General features: G+C 39.6%; 1 non-coding gene across 1 annotated transcript; it reads right to left on the bottom strand.

The window, feature by feature from the left end:
* Positions 1 to 13,517: 13,517 nt before the first annotated feature.
* On the bottom strand, positions 13,518 to 13,600 carry TRNAL-CAG. Its single transcript has one exon. It is a non-coding gene; the product is annotated as a tRNA-Leu (tRNA).
* Between the last annotated feature and the right edge of the window lie 772 nt (positions 13,601 to 14,372).

The following is a 14,372-nucleotide window of genomic DNA, read 5'->3' as shown; positions in this document are numbered from 1 at the left end:
TTCTGGACAATGAATGTTAACCAATTATAGTTGTTGGCTGGTTTAATTATTCTGTTTTTCAGGTTATTTTCATATAATCACTTGGCTGTGCACATTTCTGTCCTTCTTCATGGAAAATAACACTGGGTTCTAACTTTCTGCAGATCAACACTAAGTCAGAAAGATTATTTTGTCCTCTTATTTGGTGCTGATCTCTCTTCCTCTTCAATTTTGGCTTTGTTTAAAATTATGAGAACCAAAAACTTTCCTAGTATTGCTGTTTAAGGTAAAAGGTAGGTGTATTTTCAACAGAATCGTTAAGGGCACGCAAAGGAGAAAGTGGCAGTTGTGAAGAGTAACAAAGGCACACCAGAAAATGTTTGACTCAAAAGATGATCTACATTATCAAAATCCCTGAGAAATCTGCTTTATGGCTTAATGTATATAACTAAATTTATATGTATGTAAATGTCTGTCTTCCAGGCTTTTGTTAGTCTCTAAGCAACCTTAACAGTAATACAGTTTTATGTTTTAATTTCCTTAAAGGAAAGTCTTTGGAGCCCATGAATGTTTCAGTGTTTTGGAAATATCTAAATAGCTGTTAAATATCTATAGAGACCTATCATTTTTTTCATCCACTCAGCAATCATTTCATGCATTATTTTGAGAAAAGGGACTGTAAATAATAAAGAAAAAAGTACAAATCTATGCATTATCTGATAAAACGAAATAGTTCTGTCTGTTAGCTAATTATCCAAATACTAAAGAAAAGTTAGACTAATGATTTCCAGATAGTTTTTATGCCATATCATGTTAAAGCAGCTGTTAACCATATGCACTACTGTAGTTCTGCTTATATTAACTATTATGAAATTTTCCTTGGGGAAAAGTGCTCATGTGCTTGCCGAGAACCTCTTTGCCCTCTTTTAAATGAAATAAGTTGGTTATTCTTAGAGCATGGCAAATAATTTGTAACAAATCACTTGGTGATTTTCTCCTGCTCGTGAATAGGGATTATGTTTTTCCAAAGCCACAGTGCACCTAAGGAACTGGAGTCTCCCAGGCAGTTTGGGATGTATCTGTGGCCTGCAATGGAGCAGCAGGGAGTGCTGGGAAGTCTCCCTCTGCAGAGCCAACACTAGTATAGCTGTACCAGTGCAACACTGGGCTCTGCCAGGGACACAAAGCTGTATCTCTTAACAAGCACTACACTGTGCTGCAACCTGTCAGCTAATCCAATGGCAGTCTTCAGCACTGCTCTTCTGCATAGTCATACAGCCCTGCAGAGGGATATGATTTCATCTCATCTTTTTTTCCTTTTTTTTCTCTTTTTTTTTTTTTTGGTCTTTTTGAGTGATAGACAGAGAGACAACATGATCTGTGAGTTCCTAGGTACTGATGGCAGCAAATGTTGTAGTGCAAACTACCAGAGAAACAAAATGTATGGACAGAAGTAGACTCTTTTATTAGGATGACTAATACAATTGGAAAAAAAACAGTTAAGGATTTGGGTCAAAATCATTTTCATAGGCTCAAGATAGGTCTATATGTTGAGGACAGTATGTGTGCATGGTAGCCTGTTTTTTGTGCTCTTTTTTATGTGTTTTAATGTCTTTTCTCTCCATTGGAACAGCGAAAGCACGAGAGGTGTTGTGCTTTCTTTGTAAATTGTAGCTTGACGTTTCTTAAATCATCAAAATAAGATGATGTCCATCTATCACCAGTTTAATGAGCATCTATCACCGTTCTGATCAAACTTGGAGAATAATTTACCATCTCGTGTTGTCCAAAGGAAAAGTATCTCATTAGCACAGAGTTAGGTTATACCTCCATGTTGTTTTAGGAATATTTTTCTGAATCTGTTACTTTGTGCCTCAGTTGCATTCACTTTCTGTGAGCAAAGAAATCTTCACAAAAATAAATATATTTTAAGGTGGAAATGGCTTTATCACATGATGGTCACAGAAATGTTTTGTCTTAGAAAAGAGCCTAACTTGGTTACAGCATGAAAGATTCTCATTTCTTCTCCCTGTTTTCCAATACCAGACCCGAGGAGAAGGCAGTTGTACTTTGTGTGTATAGAAATATCATCTCTGAGACTTTAGGACATGTTCCTAATATCAAGTGTGGGTAAACATGAGGTGTTGCACTCCAAAAGACTTGGACAGATTGATGGAGACCAGGGGAGATCTCTGACTGTGATCAAAGGTCTAACAATACATCTTACAAGCAACGTATGAAGGAATTTTACTTGTTTAGTCTGCAGCAGAATAAAAAGGATTTTCAATAGCAGTCGTCACATGCATGAGGGTGACAGCAACAAGAAAGATAAGAAATTCCTCTGTCCTTTTTGCATAAAAGGAAAAGAAATTTAAACAGGGAAATATTTCCTTAGGTAGCAGAATGTTAAGAATATTGTCACTACTGCAATAAAAAAAGAATCATTGAGACAGAGTTTCTGGGGAAATTGTGTTGCCTGATCACCAATGACCAAAGAACAAGTTAGGAAAACAAATACAAGGAACTGCGTACATATAGTTATATGCCCTACTGTGCCTGAGATGAATCAATTAGAAAAGTTCTTGGTGTACCTTAAACAGCTCTTTTCTCTGATCTTGTGATTGATGACTATGTGGTGAATGGCAAAAAGCACACAGAAAATATGTCTTCCAAAACCTTCTGTCTCTCCTTACCTGAGTGCTTAACAATCAACAAAGGTTTTTTTCCTTTAAAATGTTTCAGTATCTTTTATCTGAGTCCTGACTGTTATGGTACGTTGGTTACAATGGCACAACTCAACCACCCTCACAAGGATCTTTAACTTGATTTCATTAGTGTATTGTTAGATTATAATATTATTGCTTAACAGAATGAGACCACTGATTCAATGAAAATAAAACTCCGGGTGATATGACTTTGCACAACATCTTAATGGACATTTCTGAGCCTAGATAGGCCCCCTCAGCAACACAGCTGTTTGCTCAAATATCTGCTCCTACTTGTGACAGATCTGAAAAATCACATTTCACGAAGAGACTAAACCTGCTCAGACACTGACAAATAATTTGAAAATAACTGGTCTGACCGGGTGTCTGAATTGTTGACAGAAGGGAGATGGTGATGTGTGCAGTAAGTGCAGAAGATGAAAGCCTTTCTCTGGCACTCTCCTTGCAGTAAAGCCCTTACTCTGACCTGTGGCCTCACCAAATGACCTGTGAGCAGGACTAAGGGAGTGGGAGGAAACAGCTTCTCCTAGAGATTCTTTTCTGAAGAAAATTCTGCTGCAGATGCTGCATTTGTATCTCCTACATTGCTTGCTATCTATCTGCTAAGAGTTAGTGAAGTGGTCTGGAAATCCAGATACTTTTTTTCTTTTGCAGATTGACTTTGTCTTTTTAGATATAGAAAGGCTGTATTTACCCTATCTACCTAAGCATATCTCTTTATTCTCATTTTATCAGATGAGAAACTAGTGGTCTGCTAGAGTTGTGTACCTTCCTCCCTAGCTGGGTACTGCCAGCTCACCCTTACCCTTGCAGACAGGACACCTTGGCGAACTGGGTGGCACCTGGCACTAGCCCCTTTTGCAGCACTTATGTCCTTGCATTCAGCTTTACACAAGACACTTGGTGCCCTTATGGAGTCTGGTGAGCTCATCGATTTCACTCCTGACTCCTGAGCTTTTCTTGCAAGGTGAGAGTATTTCATATTTAAAAAGAACTGGAAGTATACTTGGACGGTGACTACTTCTGCTTATGGGTATCAAATGCATTGAACATAATTGTATTGTTGGCTTGACTCAGATTTATATCCTAGTAAAAATAAATTCCAAGGCTGTATCCACATGTATGTTGGTCCATTAGTCTTGTTTGTCTCAAAAAGTAGACAGAAAGTATTCTTTTCAAATGTTTCCTATGGGGTAAGAGCTTCGCATGGCTGGATTATTCGGAGATGCTGCTTTAAATTACCATGATCCTGCAAAACTCTCATGATACTTTTCTTGTATTTTAATCCAAAAGAAAGTACATTCCAGACCTTTTCATCCTGTTCTCCAAACTCCTTACCAGCTGAACAGGATAGGGCTGGGGGTAAGTTCTGGCTGTTAGAAGTTTTAATTAGCTGCCAATGATGTCATGTCCATGTCTGTGTTAAAAGCATAGGTCTAAGTGTTTCTCTTGATTTAATGTACTGCAGAAATTCCATTTCAGGATAGCATTAAGACGCTTCAGAGCCAATCTTGTATTTCTCCTGTAGTTGAGACGCTTGGCCTTCAGCCTCCTGACTTCTGACACTACCAGTGTTGTGCTATAATCGACCAGAAATACACTGCCTGTTGTGTTTTACTGCTCATGTGAAAACTGTCCAACTCCTTGTCAGATGACAAGGGAGGAGCGCGGCATTGAAGGATTGCACAGCAGTGTGTCTGGGAGCTACATTATTTCACACCAGCAGCAAACTTTCAGCATTTGCACTGCAGCCTCGTACAGCATTGGTGCTTTTGCCATATAGCAGAGAGCAAACCCTATTGTAGTCACTCTCCCTGCCAGAGTGACTAACTCGTGTTGCCAAATATCTCCCCTCAACACATTTATTGAACATTAAAACAGCAGAATAGTGTTGAATGAAGTCCAGTAATTTTATAGGATATATTTTAGTCACTAGACTTTGAAGACTAGTCCAATGTTAATTATAAAGTTTCTGTGTCTGGATAACATATTGTTAACAGTTATTTTGTAAGTGCTAATGGCAAGATGGAAGATTTCCAATAGTTTTATTGAGGAAGTGGCAATTAAAATGTTGAGCACTGCAACATACATACAAAATAAAAATAATCCTGCATACACAGCACTTCATGTTGTGTTGGGTGCGTGGTTGTTTTGTTTTTTTTTTTAAAGGAAGGAGGAAAAAAAAAGAGGGATAAGTATTTTCCTTTGAAATAAATGCAGCCATTTTATTTCTAAAAAAGTTTTGCTTTTGAAAGAAAATGAACACTGATTTACTTGCCAACTTCAAATGTCACGAGCCTTGAACAAGTTTGACATTATTTAAAAGCACATCATGAAGCTATTAGAAAGCTAAGACAAGTTGCTATGTTATGTTTTTCCACACACAAAGAGCAACAATGTGTTCTCAGTTTGAGTAACTTCTTTTAGATTAGGGGAAACAAAATAAGAAAGAACAAAAGCAAAGTGTTCACAGGAGAGTATGGAAGTGTCTGCGCTGGGGAAGTTTTAGTACATGGGTGGGAAAACTTTCCCTGTGGGCACTGCAGTGGGTTCACCATCAAGGCTCCTGTCATGGTTCCAGGCAGGGGAATTGCTGCCTACCTGCATGTCATCAGAAAGAGGAAGACTATCTATGACAATGTATGACTCACTCATTAGCAGGCTGAACACGCCACTCTCTGCAGAGCAAATGGCTGCCACCTGCTTCAAGAAGCCCTGGTGAAATCTGGAGTGGAGAAGGGAGCCCAGCAGCACTGGGATTGGCTTTTAGCATGAGGTCAGTTAGTGTGAGGCATGTTATCTGTGCAAGCTGTGAGTTTGGGCTTGCCTGTGACATACCTGTCTTAATCTAAACCTGCTGCAGTGGACAGGTTTTAAGGCCCTTCCTTAATACTTTTCCAGACAGCTCTGTTTCCAGACAGCTCAGTGAGGCTGGATTTCACATCCTTTTCTAGCCATGTGGATGTGAACTTGTGGCCCGGGGGAGCTGAAAGCTGCCCTGAACTGCAGGGCACGTCCCCTGCTCCCTTAGCAGTGCCGGAGCAGGTAACAGCCTTGGCAGCCACAGATGTCTGGGGAGAGGGAGGAGATCCATCCACTGCTTTTCCAGTCCCTCTGTGCTTCTGAGCATGGCTCGGCTGCAGGAGAACAGCTCTGGACTTCCCTCTCTTCCTTTCTGTCTGTTCAGTGTTCTCCTGAAGTGATTTTGGTAAGCAGGTGGTGTTACCTTCCTGGCTGAGACTGCAGTCCCTATTTCCAGTGCGATTGTTGAGAGAAGCTGGATCACACATTTTATTTAGTACAGATTAATCTTAGACTACAGTCAGATGAAAACCACTGGGAGTATGAATGCCAAATATGAGCGCATGATAAAGCCATGGTGCCCTCCCTATATCTTCAGGGCACTGAGTCAGGAAGTCAGCCCATCTGGGATGTCAGTTACCTCTGGATTCAACTTTCCCTCTCTGTTGCCTCCAGGGAAATATGCTCTTAGCTCCAGTGTATCTTGTGACTCCCAAGGTTTGCTTGGACACAATTGGACCATCAGTCCCAAAGGCTTAATCTTGCTTGCTCAGACAAAGCAACAAAACTGTGACATAAAGGTAAAAGATCCCCCTGCAGAGGAACTGCAGGAGATATTTTACATGCAAACAGTAATACTAAGAACAATTGAAGTGAGTAAGAAGTCAGTACTCAGTGCTCCCTCTCTGCTATTCCTACCCTCTCCCTTGTATTTCCATGGGAAGAAAAGAAACAGCAGGCTCCCTTTGGACTTGATTCCCTATAATTTTGGCTTTGCTCTTTCTTTTCTTTTCTTTTCTTTTCTTTTCTTTTCTTTTCTTTTCTTTTCTGTTTTTTCTTTTCTTTTCTTTTCTTTTCTTTTTCTTTTCTTTTCTTTTCTTTCTTTTTTTTCTTTTCTTTTTCTTTTCTCTTTTTCTTCTATTTCTTTCTTTTCTTTTCTTTTCTTTTCTTTCTTCTTCTTTCTCTTCTTCTTCTTTTTTCCTTTCTTCTCTCTTTTCTTCTTTCTTTTCTTTCTGTTCTCTCTTCTCTTCTCTTCGCTTCTCTCTTCTCTCTTCTCTTCTCTTCTCTTCTTTCTGTCTTTCTCTTTCTCGTTTTCTCTTTTTTTTTTTCTTTCTTGTTCGTTTTCTTTTCTTTTCTTTTCTTTTCTTTTCTTTTCTTTTCTTTTCTTTTCTTTTCTTTTCTTTTCTTTTCTTTTCTTTTCTTTTCTCCTTTTGCAAAGCTGTATGTCATGAAAGGTGGAGAGGAGTTCTGACCATCCCCAGGACCCAGTCGATGCATTGTTCTCAAGTGTGACCCCATGGTTGTGTGGTAGAGCCCAAAGACTGGGCTTCAAGATTTCTGATTGTCCCTGGAAAAGCTGCAGCCCTTCATCACTCCATATCTCAGGTGTCCCTTCATCTGAGGGACATGTTTAGTGGGCATGGTGGGAGTGAGGTGACAGTTGGAATAGATCATCTTAGTGATCTTTCCAGCCTTAATGATTCTTTGATTCTAGATTCTGACTTTTGTCTAACAGGAGCTCAAATGACTTGCTCACAGCAGAGGGAAGGCTTCTCCGTGGGGACAGGCCTAGATGACTCTTGATAGCCCTCATGGCCAGCTACCATGGTGAATGGTGGCCAGCAGTCCTTTCTTTTACTTCCACTGTCCTATCAGTCAAACAGGAGCTACATAGACACACAGACCTGTAGTGACCAGCTCTGCTGTTGCCATCATGGAAGGTTGCAGGAGCATCATCCATTATTGTGTCAGGTTTTTTAAGCATCTTGCAGACTGCTGAGTCAAGGCTGTACCCAGAGAAATGGCCACAGTGCCCTCATAGTGCACCCTTCAGCTCACCACGGTCCTGTGGGAGGGATCAGTGTGTACTAACACTTACATGGAACAACCCATTGTGATAAAACAGCGCTTTTGTGATCATCTGTAGAATTTGTTTCAGAACCTTTTCAATTCAATCACTATGACTAACTTGATAAAGTGGTTATTATATGAGGGATAATAAATTTGCAGGGAAAAAAAAAAAAAAAAAAAGGTATGGAAAATAAAAGTAATAAACCTGTAAACAGTCCGCTATACTGAGCTGAACTAATGAAGAGCTGGAGAGAAACAAGTTGCACCCTGTAAGTTAGTTATTTATTAAAAAATAAAGATGGAAAAGGAACAAGGTATAAAGATCCCCATGATCTCAGTCTCTGTGGTAGACGGCAAAAGTTTCCATTCAAGATGCCCTGGTTCTCCACTTGCTCCTCTAGGGTGTCCATTAGCTTAAAAGTAGATTGTTAGAATTGTTAAATCTATTCAATTGTTAGATTGTTAAAAGTAGGATGTTAGATGTTGAGGTGCTGTTGTTCAGAACAAGTCACACTCAAACTGCTGCTTGAAATCAAAAGGACAAGGCAGCAGGTTCTGTTTGATAAGCAGGGATCTTTGAGCACAGTGCTGGATTCTTTCTGCTAACGGTTAAATGGTCCCGCTTTAACTAGTGGGACATAGGCTCTGTGAACTACTGTAATTTGGAAAGTTAGGGACACATGGAGGAAGCAGTGAAAATTTTCCAGGAAAGGGTACTTCTGATGTGTCCTCAGTAGTGATTTACAGGCACTGTGTTTGAAAACATCTTTAACAATACACTCTGAAAATCATGCCAGGACTGAAGTGGTGCATGAAGAGACTTCAAGAGCAAAATTCCCTGTTCACAGATAGACCTCTCTGCTGATAATGTTGGGATTTTTCAGTGCGAGTTTTACTGTCAGTAGAGAATCTTCTCCAGTAAAACCCATCAGTAACGAGCATTTATTTTCATTATTCCGTCACCTAAAAATGTCAGCAGTGTTTTCTATACAATATCTCTTTGTCAAGATGTATGTGCTCTGTAGGGAGAGCAGTGAAAACACTTCACACCAAGTAAATGTTCATGTGTGTGACCATTCATGTCATTACACTTTATTATAACGATTCTCTTCAAAGATAGCATAAAATATTGCATAGGCTGGTTAGAAAACAGTATGTCACTCCTGATTTGCTTTTGCTCATGGACAAAAGGGTGGGTTTTCTCTTTTTTCCATTGGACTTCAGCCTAAAATGAAACAGCACTAGAACAGAGGTCAAGCTCTTGGAAGAATTCATTCAAGGGGAACCAGGTACAGCTTGATTCAATATCAATATTTCATATGTTCTGAGATTGTGGTTCAAACGACAAGATAGCAGAACACCCTTTTTATAGCTTTCCATCTGTGAGAAGTTATTTCTCAGAGCACTCTGTATGAACAATCTAACAGATATTCATTTTTGAGATCATATATTCTGCTAAGTGGGATCTTTTGATGCACGGTCTGGCTGTGATAGTAATTTTAAAACGAAAGAGTCTTAGAGCCAGATTCATAAAAATGAATGTCTTTCCACACAAAGTTATTTTCCGTGATGTGTTAACTCCTCCTTTCCCAAGCATTTGGAAGAAAGTAATGTCCTCAGTATCAGTTACTTGTGAGTAAATGGAAGAAGGAATTTGTGCAGGAATAATAGGGATGTGATAGATCTTTGGGTAATAAGATACTTACACTCTTTCTTAAAATAAATAAATAAATAAATAAATATCTCTATATAGATATACATGTATAAATAATATAAATGTATATAAATATTTTATTTGTTCATTTATTTATTTATTTCAGGATATAAATACAAATACTTGGAGCCTGAGAGCAGACAAAGCTCTTTGATTACACTACAGTAAGAGCATTTTGAACTGATTCTTCACTTACTATGATGCAGTTGCAATATAACACATAGCTAATATTTAAGTCACTTTGGAAATCAGTGTCACCTACCCAGATTACACTAGGGACATTATCCAGGACTGTGTCTACAGGCCAGGCAAGATAAATGGATATTGTTGTCCTTGATCAGCTGAGCACAAGCATGGCCAGCATTCTGTGCTACTGACTTTGATTCCCCAGCTCACATTAGCAGAATCCTATTTAGAGCAGGGATGACTGGGAGTGGCCTTGGTTTCCAATCTGTTGCCAGGCTTGCCACATGCCTTTGGATGCACATTGAATTTTCTTAATCAGCACTGCTACCATACTCCTGTTTTTATCTCACCATGCTTTTTCTGGAGCTACAAGTAATCATCAAGATATTTGTAGAAGCCCTAATTCTAACCCATGCTGGTCATTTATCTTACAGCTGAGTCTGAAGCTGTGTTTGATGCCAAGCAGAAGAAGATGGGACTTGTGGATAAAACAGGTTTGTCTGGCCTTATTGTCCATGATCCTTTTGGATAACAGTTACAGAGGCAGTATTGGTTGCACTCATTTTCATGCTACATTTGTGATATTTCCATAAGCTTTTGGAGCATGCTGCTATAGTATCTGATCTTCCAACCATGGCTGAGGAAGAAAAGTTCATTATCTGGGGTGTTCTGTGAATGTGTAGGCATCTACTGGGGAAGGTTTGCATTTCCTCATTTGGAGTTTACATGGAAAATATATTTGTTGACCAAGAAAAAGTGAAAGCTTTTTTATTAATCTTTATTCATGGAAATACCTGACCCATTCACTAAAGCAACTCAAACAAAGACACTGCTACATTCATGTCATCTAGGGCTTTCTATGCCTGTCTCTGCAGCCTCTATATATTTGCCAGGATTTTAATCTGTGTCATGGTGTCATTTTCTTGTTTTCGTCCCTTTTTGCAGGAATGGGAAGAAAATGCTCTATGCACTTGAGTTTTCATAAATGCAAATTTTGAAAGGCAACAAGTTTAGCAATGTGTTTTGAAGGAGTCCTGTCTCTGCTTAACTTTAAACTCTTGCAAAAAACTACTTAAGCAGCAAGTCTGCTTGATCATAAGTGTTATTTATTCCACTGCCTGGGCTCTGAGAGCTGTATTAAAATGAAAGCAAAATAGCAATAAGCAAATGATAGCAAGTAATACAGCAAATAATAGTCTATAAGATAAGCAATAGGGAGTGAAAGGACTAGGTCAGAAGAATGAAACACTTCTGATGGCTCATATTGTTACAAGCAAGAACTCCTTCAGGACCTAGAGACTGCTGTTGCACTAAAGTCCAGACTTAAAGGCTGACAGATCTCACTGAAAGAAAAAAAAAATCTCATGATATGGGAATATGCAAAATATGTTTGGGGTTCTCTGATGTTATATTCCAATATTCAAACTTACTCTGTTTGTATTAAAAGTTTTCTTAGGTGGGAGCATAGAGAGGTGTCACAGGAGACTCCTGCTATATGCAAACACTTTAAAAATGGTAGTGGTTTGAGTGAAGGGTGTGAGGTGTGACTGAATATGTGCCCAGCATTAAACCGTTATAATCTAAAGTGATGATATTTGTAGTGAGCTATCTGGAGGTATAATTCTGTCACATGGCACCACAAGCAACGCTCTGTCCTTCCTTAAGGACAGTAGGTGACCCAGGTTGTTGTGTAGGTTCTGGAGGCATAAGGAACAGCCTTTTTTTTTTTGTAAGAGATTCAAGAAAGGAAGCACTTCTGGGCACTAGGGCTTCTCCTCAACAGGAGGAAAAGATACATTTTGAAATGCATGGGAACCCCTTTGTTGTTCCTTCCTCTCCAGATGACCAGATAGATGGAGGGAATTAGTGCGAGTCTTGGATCCAACTGTGTAACCCTTCTCAGAGATCTCCACCATGGCAATCCACAGACCAGAGGAGCACTCTTTAGCTATCCCATGCATAGAAATGAGCCAGGACTCTGTGGCAGTCTGGTGAGAGAGGCTTTGTAGATCTGTGCTCTTTGTAGAAGTGAAAAGAGAGGACATACATAGGATGATTTCTATAAGCACTCAGCTCTGGAGGTTTCAGAGACTCCAGCCTCTGACTCTTTATTATGTATTGCAAAGGTTACAGAGGTTTGGAATGGCACTACAAGTGCAACGCATGGATGCACTGACATTTTCCAACGGGGCATATTAAAAATGGAAAGAAATTAGAGACTCATACGTGGCTTGTAACTTCAAACGTTTAGACAATATAAATACATGCAGTGTGCCGTGCAATGGGTTTTTGAAATATATACTCCCTGATGTACTTGTAAGCAGGGGGAGTTCAAACAGCAATCAGCCAAAACCGAATAGGTACACTCCATCCGAATAGATTCTCCTTATAGATGCCCTCAAAGTAGCATCATTTCTCATACTACTTGAAGCTGATTTAAGTATTGGGTCTGCGCCAATCATTTGTTAAGCCTCCTGTCTTTATTTTATAGCTAATGCAATACAACTGACCAGCTCAGGGAAACATCTGTTGCATGCAAAGGCAAGAGGTACTAAGATCCTACCAGTGTTTAGATGGCCACTTTGTTCCTTTGCTGCCATCATTATCTCTGCAAGTGGCCCCACATACAGATTATTCTAATCTGAAATGTAGTTTTGTTCATTTTGTATAGCTAAGAATTTATTGCTCACTTAATCTAAGTTGATCTTTGTTAGCTAAGTGTGCAATTAGAGTCACAGTGTTTGATGTAGATCTGGGTGGCTTATAGCACCAGTCTCGCACTTCTAAGCACAAAGTTAAAGTTCAGCCAGAGGTCTTACTTAATATGAGTTTTGAGGGATTTAAGCATAGTCCCCACTGGAGCGTTATCTGCAACATAAACAGCTATACATCATTTGGCAATCCAGAACAAGATTTGATTAGGAAACACCCTATTCTAGCTAATTTTAGCATAGCAAAGAGTGTTCTCCATTTGCACAGCAGTCATTTCTGGCAAGATTTGACATTGTTAATGAAGAAGAGAAGATTGGCTGTACCATCCAGCCTTCAAAGTATATCAAATTTGGCACTTCTCTCACCATGATCTTTTGCCTAAAAGATTATACAGGAAGGTAACTGACCCAGTGATATGGAGCTCTGAATATCTCAGAAACAATTATTTGAATATAAGATATCCAAAGCAAGAGGTTTTTATAATAAGATTTATTTATTTTTTTTACAGTAAGGGTGGTGGGGAACCTTGGAACAAGTTGTTCAGAAAGGTGGTGGATGCCCTGTCCCTGGAAATATCCAAGGTCAAGCTGGATGGGGCTTTGAGCTGCTTGATAGAGCTGTAAGGGTCCCTCTTTTTTGCAGTGGAGTTGGAGCATGTAATCTTTAAGGGTCCTTTCTATCTCACATGATTCTATGATTTTATAATTTGCCTTTCTCTATTCCACAGGTTTTGTTTAACTCAGCACTGCTTACTGTATACAAGATGACATTTTCTTAACACATTGCAGAGAATGGAAGCATTTTATAGAACCTTTCTTCAGCAAAACTGTTGGACAGTTTGAAAGTTTTAGCTTTAGACCTGTGTGAACATGAGCTGTCCAGTCTGAGCTGTAAATGGAAAGATGTTCTTCCAGTTAGTATCACACCCTACACTAAAACAAACAGGTCATCAGGGTGACATTAACCACTCAGGTGAGTGAATTCTGTGCCACTCCTCCAGAGTCTCTTGAAGGCTGACTCTTTGCTGGGAGATGACGAGGGTTGCAACTTAAAACATTCTGAACTGTGGTTAAGATTAATCAAGGTTTTACGCCATCTGAGGTCAAAACAAGAGGCAATTGTTTGGTTTCAGCTGGACTACCTGGAGCCTAAAATGCATAGCTTCAGCTGAGTCTTCCCTACCTTTAAGTCTTATCTACCTACCCCAGAATGGTTCAGATGTGCAGGGGGACCTCTCAGATGGTCTGAAAGGCTGCCTGAGTGCGAGTCCCCGTAGAGCCGGTTGTTCAGGATGATACTCAAGTCTGCTTTTAAAAGTACAGTAATGTTGTCAGAAGTGGGATTCGAACCCACGCCTCCAGGGGAGACTGCGACCTGAACGCAGCGCCTTAGACCGCTCGGCCATCCTGACTATGCTCTTATATGGTGAGCACTGCAATTTGCTCGCTTTGCCATCTGACTGCTACTGGGTTTTTATCTTGTTTAGCCATGCAAAGTAATTTAGGATAAAACCAGACATGGCTGAACTTCCGTTTCCTTCTTTATATAAAAGAAAGTAGGAAAAAGAGCCCAGCTTGCCCCAGAACCAGACCAGTTTACCAAAGCTGCCTTCCCATTCCCAGTCAGCCTGGGGACATTTCATTCAAACAAGTCATTTCAATACTTCACACTACTAGATTAAAATATTAGGAAAGCTTTTTTAGAGAAAAGTTATAATACAAGGAGAAGTAAACAGATGCAGGAGCACAATTCAATGTTATTTCAAGAAAGATGAGGTTGGGTATTGGTAACCATTCACAGAGAATACAGCAAAAAATTTCATAGCAGAGACATCTACTTGAAACAGAGACTGGAAGTCAGCCAAATCTCTTAAACCGTCGATGACAAATCATGGTTGCATAAGACAACCCCCAAATCATAGTGGAAACTAAACAGGGGAGTGAGTAGAGCAGATGTTTGGAGGTCATTAACAGGAGCTCAACTTTCCTTGCCTGGTGGCTACCTCTACAGATATCTGATTCCCAGAAATTTCCCTGACCTCCGAACATCTGCTCTCTTCTCCTGTTTTCTTTACATCCGTAGTACAGAGAACCTCATGCAGTCATAACCTTTGCAGTTCTTTCTTATAAAATATTTCTATCTCACTCCCCTAAATCATGAACGAAAGTATTTTACAAGTCTGG

This window comes from Coturnix japonica, chromosome 3, assembly GCF_001577835.2.
Source record: "Coturnix japonica isolate 7356 chromosome 3, Coturnix japonica 2.1, whole genome shotgun sequence".
Taxonomy (NCBI): Eukaryota; Metazoa; Chordata; class Aves; order Galliformes; family Phasianidae; genus Coturnix; species Coturnix japonica.
Note: the sequence above shows the minus strand (reverse complement) of the source record. Positions and strands in the feature narration are given on the sequence as shown.